Genomic DNA, 14009 nt, shown 5'->3' with positions numbered 1-14009 from the left:
TCAAATTTTAAAATCCCTGGAAAAATAATTAGCAGTTTTCTGAAACTATTTCAACGATAATTAGTAAATTAACATCTTAAGATACTGAATTTAAAAAAAAATGTACATGCTTTTTTTTTTCAACTAAAATTTGCAAAATTATCAAAATCAAAAAACAAGTGAGTTATATTAAAAAAAAATTTTTTAACTCTGCAGTCAAAATGGCTGTAAAATTATTACAGTAAGCATTAGAAAAAAAGAAGAAAGGTATGGAACACACTTATTGTAATAATTTTGCTTATTTAATTTTGTTGTAATAAAAAAGGGAATGTTTAATTAAAATATTTTTGAATTTACACAAATAAGAATTTATTTTTATCTAAAAAAAAGATTCATTTTTAACTTGGTAAAAATTACATTTCATTTCTTCACCATTCTATCCACGTACAAGAAACATGAAGAATTAAGTTAACGATTACTGGGTGATCAGTGGGTTATCAAAAACAATAAACACCTTGTTTGTAACATTTCATTTTCTCATATAAATGATTCAGAGTTATAGACAAAAGGCTTGATTCAAAATTTATAAAAGTTTAAAAGTGTCAAAACAGACTCCAATAATTAAGATAGCTAAGTGATAAAAAAGTCTCCCCCTTAATTATATTAACATCAAAACGGATTAGGCTTATTTAATTTTATGATACAACATAACATTTTGTAATACTGTATAAATAGTATTCTGCAAACACCCATAAGCATCATTAGGTACTCCTAGTTTATATATTTATTTTTTAAACATTTTTTAATAAATATTCTGTAAGATGCATTTGTAATTTCTTTGGTCATATTTTTTATATCAACACAATAGTTTCATCTATAGGATAACATCTGATGCCGCTAAATACAGATGCTACACATTTATCTTAGCCAAAAAGTAACGCTTTTATGACTAGGCAAAAAAAAAAACTGATTTAATCTATTTTATCATGTTTTAATAGGGATGCATAATGTAGTATCAGTTTTGTTTTTAATAATTACCTCTTTTTTTCTTTTTAAGAGGGTAGGGGGAATTCTCCGATGTATTACATCTTCCTTTGACAGTGGGGGCAGAGGGTAGTCATTGCTCTGTTTTTATGAAACCATCTTCCTAGGGATTACTTTCTCCTTTTGTATATGCATGGAGGAGAGTATCTTTTCTGTTATCATGATACCATGCTCATAGGCATTACATTCATGTGAGGAGGGAATCCTCCCTGGCCTTACCTCCTTCATTAGGGAGAGATGTATTGTAATATCTTTTCTGCTGCTATGATGTCATTCTACCAGGCATGACTACCTTCTTTTTTGGGAAAGTGGATAAAGTGTCTCAGGCTTTATATCCTCCTTTGTGGAAAATTTGTTTTTTTGTTGTTTTTTTTAATTACATTTTCACCCCAAACAAGGCCCATTGCCACTTTGATGTAGGGGAATACTATCAGGGACATAAGCTACAAGGGTTCTATGTAGGGAGTTGGACAGCAAGATGTTGGTTCACGTTACACTTGAACTTCTGCACGTCAGTACAGTCGGGGAAGCAGGGACCCGGAAGAGAATTCCAAAGTCTAGTGGTTCCGGGGAAGAAACTACTGGAGTAGAAAGCTCTCTTACATCTAGGGATCTCTACTGTGAAGGGGTGGGATTTAGCTACTTGTCGGGTTTGTCAGGGGTATTTACATCGAGGGGGTACAAGTGTTTGCAGTTTTTCAGAGCATTCACCATTAAAATACTTGTAGAACAGGCAAAGGGATACAACATTTCATCAGTGGAACAGAGGCTGAAGCTTAGATGACAGTTCAGGATCTATCAGATTGGCGACTCTCTTTTGAACCTTGTCTAGGAGCGAGAGACTAGTAGCAGATGCACCAGCCCAAATATGACAATACTCTATACATGGGTGAATGGTGGCCTTATAGAGTACAGGATACTTTTAGGCATTAGTAGCTTTCTAGCACAGTAAAGAGAGTACCTTCTTCGCAGAGTCCTGGCAAAGCTCTCTTTCAGATAATGAGTCTTCGGCCATTACTATTGGTGGTAGAGAAAGTTTCTTGTAGTTATCGAAGGAAACAAGTTTAGTCTTGGCAGCATTGAATGTGACCATCCATTTTTGTCCCCATTCCACTACAGAATGGTGATCATCCTCTAGTGTTTCTGCCATTTCCCTAGTGTTCATTTGTTTTCCTTTCATGCCTGTTATAGAACGTGGTGTCATCAGCATATATGTCCATCTCAGAGACAATTTTGTCAGGGAGGTCATTTATGAATATTAGGAATAATAAAGGTCCAAGGATAGACCCCTGAGGCACTCCCACATTTACATCATATTGTTTAGATGTACAACCATCGAGGACAACCTGGATTTTTTCTTACCTAAGAAGGAATTAATTATGTTAAGTATTCGTCCAGTGATACCGTATGATCTGATTTTTCTGAGAAACCTTCATGCCACACCCTGTCAAAAGCCTTAGATATATCTAGAGCTACCGCTCTACCCTCCCCTGCTTTGTCCAGTGAATGGTATATACGTTCAACGATTACAGTTAGGATATCTGTAGTAAAGCGGGCTTGCCTAAATCCATATTGTTGGTCGGTCAGAAGTTTAGCATCTGTAAGGTGATGGAGTAGAGCTTGGTTAATTAACTATTTTGGCGAAAAGAGGACGGCTAATGGGGTGATAATTTGATGGGTTAGTTCTTTTACTAGAATTCTTGAAAACTGGTACTACAGAAGCAGTTTTCCAGCCGTCCGGAAAGCAAGATTTATTAAGGCATTTGTTGTAAAGTTTGGAGAGAACTGAAGCTACTTCAGCGGAGCATTTTTTTAATAGCGCAGCTGGGATGTGATCAGGTCCACATGCTTTTGAAGTGTCAAGGTTTTTATGATAGCATGCACCTGAGAAGGAGTGATTTTCAGATCATCTAGTGTGGCGTCTATATGCAAAGGAAAGTTAGGGAGGAGGTGGTTAGCAGGGTTCAGTGTGGAGTTGGAGGCAAACCGACTGGCAAGCCTGTTAACCTTCTCAGTTGCTGAGCAAACAACCTCGTGATTGTTGGATAGTGGGGGAATTGTTGATTGCCCATTATTTACTACACTGTTGTAGATTTTCCAGAAGTCACGGGTTCCTAATTTTTATGCTTCGATACGTTTTTTGGTGGTTTCAGTAAATTCTCTCTTAGCTGTCGCCATTTCTTTCTTACAGTTACTTCTAGCTTCTATATACTTCTGTCTGTTTGAACTGGACTTATGTCTGTTAAATTTGCAGTACGCATACTGCCTTTGTACAATGGCAGTTGCACAAGTAAACCATTGGAGAGAGTGAGGCTTGCTATAAAAATTCCACGTGGGAACATGTGCTTCAATTACCGTTTTGAAACATTCAGTGGTCTCATTTGCTCTGATGAGACTCCTAATGGCTTCCCAGTCAGCCTTTTTATATCTCGCTGTTTTGAGCAATGGCTCTTCAGTTTTAGCTCTAGAGTTTAGGGCGATTTCAAACATTATCACTGCATGATCAGCGTTCCCAAGTGTGCTGTGGGCATTCGTTATACAATCATTGGGAACTGTGGTCAGAAACAGATCTAGAAGTGATGCGTGTTGTTCTTGCTGGTCTGGGAAATGCAATGCAATATATTTTGTAATATATTTTGATTCATCATGATACATTCCTCCCAGAATTACCTTTTTTGGGGAGGGGGGGGGGATAGTATCCCGTCTATTCTGTTGTCATGATATCATTCCCCACCCAAAAGTATTTATTCCACTAGGGTTGGGAGGAATTTAAAATGTTTATTCAGTCATTACCTCCTCGCTTGATTAATTATGGACTCAAATATTTTAGCGAAAAGAGAGAGGAGACTAATGGGCAATAATTTAATGAGTCAGTTCTTTTGCCAGAATTCTTGTAAACTGGTACCACAGAAGCAGTTTTCCAGCAGTCAGGAAAGTATGATTCGTTGTGGCATTTGTTGAAGAGTATGGAGAAAACTGGTGCAACCTCAGCAGAACATTTGTTTAATAGTACAGTTAGAATGAAATCAGGTCCCATTCAAAAAAACTTAAACACTTCCAAGATGTATAGTCCAGATCTCATCCCTGCTTCATTATAAAAAAAAAAAAAAAAAAAAAAAAAAAAAAATAGTCCGCTGTTTTCTCCAAACTCTATAATAAATACCTTACCAAATCTTGAATCTTTGATAACTGGAAAATTACTTCTATGGTACTCATATTCAAGAATTCAAGTGAAAGAATTAACCCACTCAATTATTGCCCCATTAGTTTCCTTCCTCTCTTCATTAATCAATCACACTAGTCCACTACATTGTAAATGCTAAACTTCTTTCTGACACTATAGACTTAGGCAAGCTCATTCTTCTGTGGATATCCTAACTGCATATACTATGTCACTCATTTTTGTTCTTGCTTCAAGACTCGGCTCTACGTGTTTCAAAGTAAAGAAACGCTTTAAAATAAGTCACCCAGATAGAGAAAAAGAGTAACTTATCTTCCCTTTGGTAACTTATTTGTTATATATTTGTTTTTTGATAATTGGGTTATTCCAGCCCAATTCATCCAGCCCCGACACACCCCCTCTTGGATTTTTTTCATATTTACACCATACAAACTTTGGGTTAAAACTAAGAGAAATCTGCAATTTCAGCCCAGTTGGATTTCAGGAACATATTTTTTTTCACAGTTGGTTTCGGCCTGGAAATCAAAAATTGCTATCTCATGACGTAGAATTTTCGACTCCCGGCGTTTTACAAAATTTGCATTTTTGTTGCAAAAAATAAAGCTCTGGAGCTAAATATTCACACATATAAGGTTTTGAGGGCAAGGAATCCAAAAATCATGGTTAGAAAGATGGCAAATGAGAGGAAGTACCTTATTTTTACCATTTTAGGTGGTGCCGCAGCACTTTTTTAGAGCTTGTTTGGGGCGATATTTTATTGAGAAAAAACATAACTGTGGTGCTTTGCCAGACTTCTCCTTTGGATTTTTAAAGTGACAATGGGTTGGAAATTACAAAAATCAAATAAAACCTTTCGGCATATTTGACATTTCCAGACACTAAAGCCTCAAAATTGGCATTTTTATAAAAATTTAAGGATTTTTTAGTGAATTTGGCAACAATCTAATCTTAAGTTATGATCAATATCTAGAGCTGAAAAAAGACTTGGATCGGCTCATTATAGCCCATTTTCATAATATAATGTCAAATTACATCATATAAAAGGATATGGACCCCTACTTCACAGTCAAAATGGACAAAAAAATAGTCGAAAATAAAAGACTGATGCATAATCTAGTTTATCATAAGAAAAACTGTCAAACAAATATAAAACAGACATTTGTTATAACTCCAACTATCGACTTAATCTGTCAAAATAGTTCTGAGTCTTATTTTTCTCCTCCTTGGTGATGAAATATGTTCTACCATTCACTGAAATACTTGGGGTCTGCACTCTCATAACGACCTTGCTTAGTGGAATATAGCCTCTATCCCTATTAGTTGGCCAGTGGAATTGATGTGATGGTCCATGTGGATGCAGGAATTTGCAAGTAAGATCTTTCTCTTCCCTGTTGACACTCTCAATCAATGCTAACCACCAATACCCATCAAAAATGCAAGTAATGTAGTCATTGCATTTGAGCAACTCCAGAGTTTCATCTAGCGGCGTAGGCATGTCCAGGAAAGAATGGTCGATAAAGATCGTTGTGTCAGCACTCAGTTGCTTGCCCTGAATAGTAAACTGAGAAGTTGGTTTGAAATAGTGACAGCTCCTTGTACCAGGCACAGTATCTCCCAGTTTATATCTCATTTGAAGTTTCTCTCGAACTGAAACCATGTCTTCTTTGTCGATCTTTAGAAACATGATACCAGTGATCGATGATCTGCAAAAGTCTGCAACAGCATGAAAAGTGAGTATTTGGTCTTTTATTGGCCTTTGCAAGCTGGCACGGAGAACTTTGCGTTTGACAGCCCCACCAATTCCATCACAGGGTGATTTGCCATGGCTAGTTGCAAAAAATGCCCAAGTTGCATCAATTCCAAAATCTGATGAGTGATGGCAAAGGTTAATAAATGCTTTGAAGTTTTTATATTGGGCAGCACAGCCATCGCTGAAGTACTCTACACTCTTGATCCAGGGAAATTTCTCTTTGATGTACAACATCACCATTCTTTGCAGTTCATGCACAAAACAGGTGTCATGCTCAAGGTCATCTGAAATGATGCATAATGAGATCTGTTGAAGTTTACCATTGTTATCTTTGTAATAAATTACCACTGGATGTATGGTACACTGGTCTTTGTTCCAGTGATATCCCTGGATCTCATCTTGCACCACGTAGTGATAATTTTCCGCAAAGTCCAAGAGAAGTATACATTCGGTCTCAGTTATTTCTTCTCTTCTCTATTTAGATACTGCGCTTGGCTCTTTGCTGTGAAGGAATGGGTCGTTAGATTATCAACATTGTATACCAATATCTCTATGAAGTAATCTACATCAGCCATCTGTGTCCGTAGCATTGTCCTATCCACACTCTCCCACTGACTATATGACATCTCACTGTCAATTTCCAATTCAGTAAATTTATCTCTGATATACTTCTCTAGAGCAGGGAAACCTGGGCATTTAGGACAACGGTGGACCATACATTCAAGACTATTGGTGTCGCAAACTACCAAGGCCATCAAATCTTTGTAAGTGATATTAAAATTGGGATTTTCAGTTGGTACATTAGCAGCACTCTCATCTCTGGATTCTTCAGCTTTCCTTCTGAGCTGAGTCTTGACAGTTGAAACAAAGCAGTCAACAAGCAATTTGGTATTTTGATGGTGGGTGCAAACACAAACTGAATGAGAACCTGATGTCAAGACGGTGACGCACCATTTTGGACGGAGCTCACAGAACTTTGAAAGACCTATTTTGTGTTCAGGATAGCTTTCTTTGTAAGCTACATAAAGCTCCTTAAGATTGCATAATAGGAGCCGTTTCTGGACATGAACTTTATTACCAATGCTCACAAAATCTTTCCCTCCAGGCATTAACCGTGAAAATTCATTGTCCTCATAGAAAGCCAAGACAGAATTGATAACCTCTTTTGAGAGACCTCTCCCCTTCTTTTTCTGTGGCAATGAAAGAATACCTCGATCCTTTTTCAGTTGCCGTGCTTCACGTACTATATATTCAGAGACATTGAAATATTCAGACACCTCTTTTCGAGACCAACTTTCCGGAGCTAAAGTCATCAACTGGATCCTCTCACTGGTTTTCATTTCTTTATTCTCAAGTTTGTCCTTCATTGCATCCAACAAACAATCATAATCTTTTGCCTTTGCCACTAAATCCGTTTGACTCGTTTTGGCTTACTTGCAAATTTATTCCAAAATTAAGGTATGATGTCAGTTTAGCAAATGTCTAAATTAATTATTACATCTAATAGGGAAGGGAATATTTTTCATTATCATCGAAAATAGACCTGACTTTCAACAGAAACTGTGAGTGAACGGAACAAGAACTTTTTAACATTTTTGGTCCAGCGGTAATTTATTGTGTCTAGAAAAAATATATGAAAAAAAAAATGCATTACCATATCAGCCACACCCTTTTTTATTGGATTTTGGGGCATGTGGGTAAAAAATCCAAAAACCCTTAATATCTCTATAAGGATTCACTTTTTAGCAAATCTGATGCCATTTTTGGATTCCTTGGGTCAAAATACTTACCTGTGCAAATTTTCAGAGCCATAGGATCTTTCAATCAGAAAATATTCAAAGAAATGACATCACAAAATTTATCCCGGGCGCCACATTATGCAGCAAAAACGAAAACAAAAAATGCTCTAAATCGGAAACCGCTTGGAATTAGATGCTCAAATTTTCAGGATTTCTTAGTTTCTATATTGTCTATCTGCACAGCAAATTACAGCCAAATCTGAGGGTATGGGTATTTTTTGTCCATTTTGACTGTGAAGTAGGGGTCCATATCCTTTTATATGATGTAATTTGACATTATATTATGAAAATGGGCTATAATGGGTCGATCCAAGTCTTTTTTCAGCTCTAGATATTGATCATAACTTAAGATTAGATTGTTGCCAAATTCACCAAAAAATCCTTAAATTTTTATAAAAATGCCAATTTTGAGGCTTTAGTGTCTGGAAATGTCAAATATGCCGAAAGGTTTTATTTGATTTTTGTAATTTCCAACCCATTGTCACTTTAAAAATCCAAAGGAGAAGTCTGGCAAAGCACCACAGTTATGTTTTTTTCTCAATAAAATATTGCCCCAAACAAGCTCTAAAAAAGTGCTGCGGCACCACCTAAAATGGTAAAAATAAGGTACTTCCTCTCATTTGCCATCTTTCTAACCATGATTTTTGGATTCCTTGCCCTCAAAACCTTATATGTGTGAATATTTAGCTCCAGAGCTTTATTTTTTGCAACAAAAATGCAAATTTTGTAAAACGCCGGAGGTCGAAAATTCTACGTCATGAGATAGCAATTTTTGATTTCCAGGCCGAAACCAACTGTGAAAAAAAATATGTTCCTGAAATCCAACTGGGCTGAAATTGCAGATTTCTCTTAGTTTTAACCCAAAGTTTGTATGGTGTAAATATGAAAAAAATCCAAGAGAGGGTGTGTCGGGGCTGGATGAATTGGGCTGGAATAACCCAATTGTATTATTAAATATAAATCAAACGTTTGCTGCACATATATCGTGTTAAATGTCGCCGTGACATTTATTGTGTGGATCTCTATTATTGTTTAATTTTCTATTTTTGAACGATTATCGGTGTGATCCTCTCATGTCGGTCATTTTTTCTTGTTCTTACATAACATTTGCCACTATTTGTTTTTTTTGGAACTCAATGAACGCTTTAAAATAAGCTAAAGAAAAAAAAAAAAAACTTATCCAGCTAGGTAAACATGTAACTTATTTTGCCTTTAATAATATTTATTTGTTATACACTTGTTCTTACTTTTTTATCACTTTTTCTTGTCTATAGTAAAAATGTCTGATATCTTGTGATTTTGAAGCTTTTAAACTGCCAATCAAGAAGTAATTTATGGTTGCGATGCGAAATGCTTCCACCTTGTACGTTTGTTTTTGCTCCTCAATGGAGAACAGGATTTCTCAAAGATTTTCTGAGAATTAAAAAATAACGAAGAATCCATTACTGAAAATGTGAAAGGCTTTCGTTTTTTAAATTATTAATATTATTAGTCAATGCAATACTAAAACGAAAAAAATGGGGAATGGCATGAAATACAAACTGATGAAGTGCAGTAGTAGTTCCTCATTTTGTAAATAAAAGTAAAACAAAAAATTAAACCTTTTTTTAACGTGTAAATTATTTCAAATAAATAAAATATGTAATCGCGAATTAGAAAAATATTCGATATTTGTACGAACAAATCGTGAATTTTGGTTTCACCTAGAATTTTTATTGGACAACTGTGAATTTCAAATTCTAAATATGGGATGGAAGAATTTGTCATTTTAAGAGAATCTAGTTCGTACAAAGAGAATTCTCGTTTAAAAATAAAAAAAAATAGATAAAGTAGATATGCTACAACAGAACACCGACCACTCTTATTTGTTTTTTTGTGGGTAATTGAGGTCGCCGACAACGAATTTGATAGTCAAACTTAGGGCAAATTTACCGTTTGCATGGTATTAACCCCTGAACCCACGAACTACTTTCCACCATTTTGCAGCTTCCATTTACGCTACGCGCATGCGCGCGCTGTAGCATAAACGACGGCTTCAACAAGCAAACTGCCTTCTCACATGGCGTACAAATCTTCCGCGGAAAATTTGAAATAAGATGAAAAAGAAATAAAGCAAGAAAAGAAAAACACACTAAGTTGTGTGTGTGTGTGTGGGGGGGGTTTAATTTTATTTTTTTTTTTGTACTTTTGCATAATTTGACCCGAATGCTCGTGAATTCCCGTCAAGCATGGGTCAGGCGAGACCGGTAATCATCGGTAACAGACGCAGACAAATGAAAATGAGAAAAAAAAAAACAGAAAAAATACAAATGCAAATAATTAAAAATAACAAAAAAACCTACGTTGAAAAATGAATATGTTTATTTCATTTTAGTATTTAATTTTTTTTTTTTTTTTTCAAACTATTTATCAACAAAAAGTTTTTTTGTTTTCTCTCCAAGAAAAGATTTTTTTAACCGTATAATTGTTAGGTGTAAGTAGAAGTTTTCTTTTTTTTTTTCAAGATTTTGTTGTTCAGTCAAGTTCTTTTGGTGGCACTGTCAAATCTCCAGGAGAAACCATCCTTTACATACGATTTGTGTTTACAATTGTTGCACCTCATTTTTTGGGGACAGTGTAGGGCCCCTACACTTTTGTAACGGGATTGGGGTATTTATATATCCTAGTCCCCTACACTGTAGGGGACTAGGATATATAAATACCCCAATCCCGTTACAAAAGAATAATGAAACGAATGGAATTGAAAGAAACAAAGACTCAATTAATGGATAAGATAAACGTCGTTTATTTGCTGTTGAAAGAAATGAGCGTTTTAGTTATAACATGTCCGCGCGTATATAACCAATGTTCGTTGCAGGACTGGTGTTGTAGCAAGAAAAGGAAATGTGTTTTCATCTCAAGTTCGGGTCACTATCGTTTGTTCGCACGTGGGAATTGAAGTGAGTGTTGTAGTGGAAATGAGAATCCAGCATGTAGACAAAGAAGAGGATATTAGAGTTGTCATCAGTTAGTAGTCAACTACGCGAAGGTGTTCTTAGTGACCAGTAGTAGATGGAGAGAGAAAGAGTGAGAATGTATACATACAGTCTTTAGCTCGTGCCCCATACATAGTCGCAGGGGTGTTGACGACGCGCGAGCGTGCGCCTCCCAAAAGGGAGGCGGTTAGTTAGCCCAACCTCTCTAGCCGAGAGCTAGTTCTAAAAGAGGATTAGAAACAGCTTGTCTCCTTGTTTTATACTCGTTTCCAGAGTGTATTTTGCGCATGTGTATTTCCTTAGAAAGCGGAAGTGACGTCGTCCATGTGTGCGTTCGTTTTCGCGTGTGTATATACACGTGAATGTGAGTGTATGTACGCGAACGTGAATATGTGTACATGTGTGGACGTGGGCGCGTATGTTTGTGTGCGCGTATGTATATGACAGCTTGAAATGTGAATGTGTGTTTTGTGTGAGACTTGAAAAAGGCTCGTACAACAGCAATTGCTTCTGACATTATGAGATTGTCAGCATCGATGTTTTCATTTCTTTTTCTAACATGTATAGATTTATTTCTTGCCAGGCATTTTTCTGTTTCGTGAGTTTGAAAATGTTTGCCAGTTTTTCTTTTTTTTTTTTTGTTGTTTTTGATTTAGTCGCTTTTTTTCCAATTCGAATGTCGTCTGCTTAGATAGCGCTTTTTCATTGGGCTGATTAAACTCCCAAAAATTAAATTAAAAAAATAATAATAAATAAACAAGTAACTAATCAGAAAATAAAGTCACCCCCGCCCCCCTTAATATCACTTTAAAAATTACTAAAAACATAACAAAAAAAATTAAATAAATAAAATAAAAAGTCGAGTCAGCGTTTCAACATTTGAACAACGCTCCTCGGCTAACACCGATGATTGCCGGTCTCGCCCGATCCATGCTTGACGGGAATTCACGAGAATTCAGGCCAAATTATGCAAGAGCACCTTTTTTTTTTTTTTTCCAGAACATAGAATTTCCTAATTTTCAAAGGTAAATATCCAGAGCACTTTTTGGGTGGAAAATTTAAAATTAGCTGAAAAAGAAATAAAACAAGAAAAGGAAAGCACTCCAAGTTGGGGAGGAGGGGGGGGGGTAATTTGTGTTTTTTTCCCCTTGGAACATAGAATTTTCAAAAAGTAACGCACAGTAAAATCTTCGAAAAATGTTAAATGGTGTTCTAATTGGTAAATGTCGGTGCGTTACTTACGGAAAATCGGTTAACTAAACTGCAGAAGCACCTATTAAGCCACATAAGTTCTATAATTGAATCCCCCTCCCGCAAAAAAAAAAAAAAAAGAGAACGAAAAACAAAAATGTTTGGTGCAACCGCATTAAAAACTACGTGAGAAAAAAAAAAAAATCCCCAATTTGTTGTACTTTTCTTTAATTGTAAGTCATTAAAAAATGTCAGTCCGTAATTTTTTTATTGATACGCCATGTGAGAAGGCAGTTTGCTAGTTCGTGGGTTCAGGGGTTAATACCATGCAAACGGTAAATTTGCCCCAAGTTTGATTATCAGATTCGTTGTCAGCGACCTCAATTACCTCTAAACAAAAACAAATTAGAGTGGTCGGTGTTTTGTTGTAGCATATCTGGATATTTACCTAATTGTTTTTGTACTTCTGCAGTTTACGAATCGTACTATTTTTAGATAGGATTTTCAAGTTAAATTCAATTTTTACGGTGTTTTTGTTTATTAAACTGTTAGGTGAAAGCACAGAGTTAACGAAGAAGCTCTAATTACGTATGTTAAGAATGGGGTTTCTATATAATGTTATTTCAGCACGGTTCGTAAACCGCAGAAGTACCCCTTCCCCCCTTTCAATAATAACAATAAAACCCTGACTTTTACCAAAAATTAAATCTAAATTTAAAAATTAAATCTTAATTTGAGAGAAAAAAACGGAATGAAATGAAAAAAAAAGTAAGTAACAAACGAGAAATCGTTTAAATTCGGCCAAACCTAAAACTTTAATAAAAAATGGAATCAAATGAAATAAAATCCAGTTTAAAATCGAGAGAACGAACGTATTCATAAATAGCCTTTTATACATTTTGTCTAACTGGAAGCAAAATAAAAACGATGCATTCAAAAATAAAGCAATAAATAAGTTTATGTTTTAAATTAAAACCTCTCGATTTTTGTTAAAATAAAAACATTTTGCGATTTTTTTTTTTTTTTTACATAAGTTAAAAATGACTTTTAATCAACCAATGTTTATTTTATTTTATTTATTTATTTCTGTCATTAAAAAATCGGAAAATTAAAATATCGAATCAGTTTACGTTTTCAGGGTCACAAATGCTTTTTTTTGCGTTTTAAATCGTGATTCTTAGACAATTGTGTTTTTATACTGCTTTACAAGTATTAAAAAAAAAAAAAAAAAAAAATGAAGATTTAATTTAATACCGATACAACTTGATATTTTCACATATTTTTTTCTACCAAGTTTTTACATTTTGATTTATCGTCCATCTTTGAATGTGTTGCTAAAAGGTTAGGGTTTGTGTTACTCAAGAATCGAGCCTTGATAATTGCTCAAATATCGAAAATTAAATACTGACAGAAACACATCTAATAAATGTCACCAATCGTGCGAAAATGTTATGTTCTATCTGTGTTTTCTTTAATTTTCGATTTTTCGGCGATTATCGAGGCTCGAATTTGACCACTATTTTGTTTTTCATTCTAACACTATCTTTATTTTTTAATTAAAAAGAACATTAAAATAAGTTAAACCACACAAAAAAATCCAGGTAGGTAGAAGAGTAACTTCTGCTTTTGGTAACATTTATTTACTGTGTATTTTTTTTTTTTTTCGCCCCTTTTTTGTTTGTTAATTATGGAAAATCACCATTAAAGTCAGCAAAACAAGATACTCTGGGGGAAAAAAAGGGATCGATATTAAATATTTATACGTGTTTTTAGTCACATTTTAAATTACAATTAAATTTTTTAACTAGAAATTGAATGATATTTTTTTCGGTAAAAATAATTTCAGACGCTGAAACTGTACACTATCTCATAGTAAAAACATTCGTGGAGTCAAGATGTTTAAAGATTTATACGAAATTAATTCTATGTGTATTTGTTAAAAAGACAAAAAATAAATAAATAAATAAACATTTACTTAAGCAAAATTTAGAAAATAGTTGAAAAAAACATTTTCTTTGCGTAACTTTTTTTAATAATTTTTAAAAACAGAATTTGTGATGCTGAAAACATACACAAATCGAAATTTTGAT

The 14009-nt window shown here is 34.8% G+C and overlaps 1 protein-coding gene across 1 annotated transcript in view; it reads right to left on the bottom strand.

The window, feature by feature from the left end:
• LOC145270512 (uncharacterized) overlaps positions 1–14009 on the bottom strand; it is a 75823-nt gene that overhangs the window by 61380 nt on the left and 434 nt on the right. The gene's annotated exons all lie outside the window — the stretch shown is intronic.

The sequence above is a fragment of the Euprymna scolopes genome, chromosome 4 (genome assembly GCF_053919585.1).
Source record: "Euprymna scolopes isolate OS-2025 chromosome 4, ASM5391958v1, whole genome shotgun sequence".
NCBI classification, from domain to species: domain Eukaryota; kingdom Metazoa; phylum Mollusca; class Cephalopoda; order Sepiida; family Sepiolidae; genus Euprymna; species Euprymna scolopes.
The sequence above is the reverse complement of the archived record's forward strand: the minus strand, read 5'-3'. Positions and strand labels throughout refer to the sequence as shown.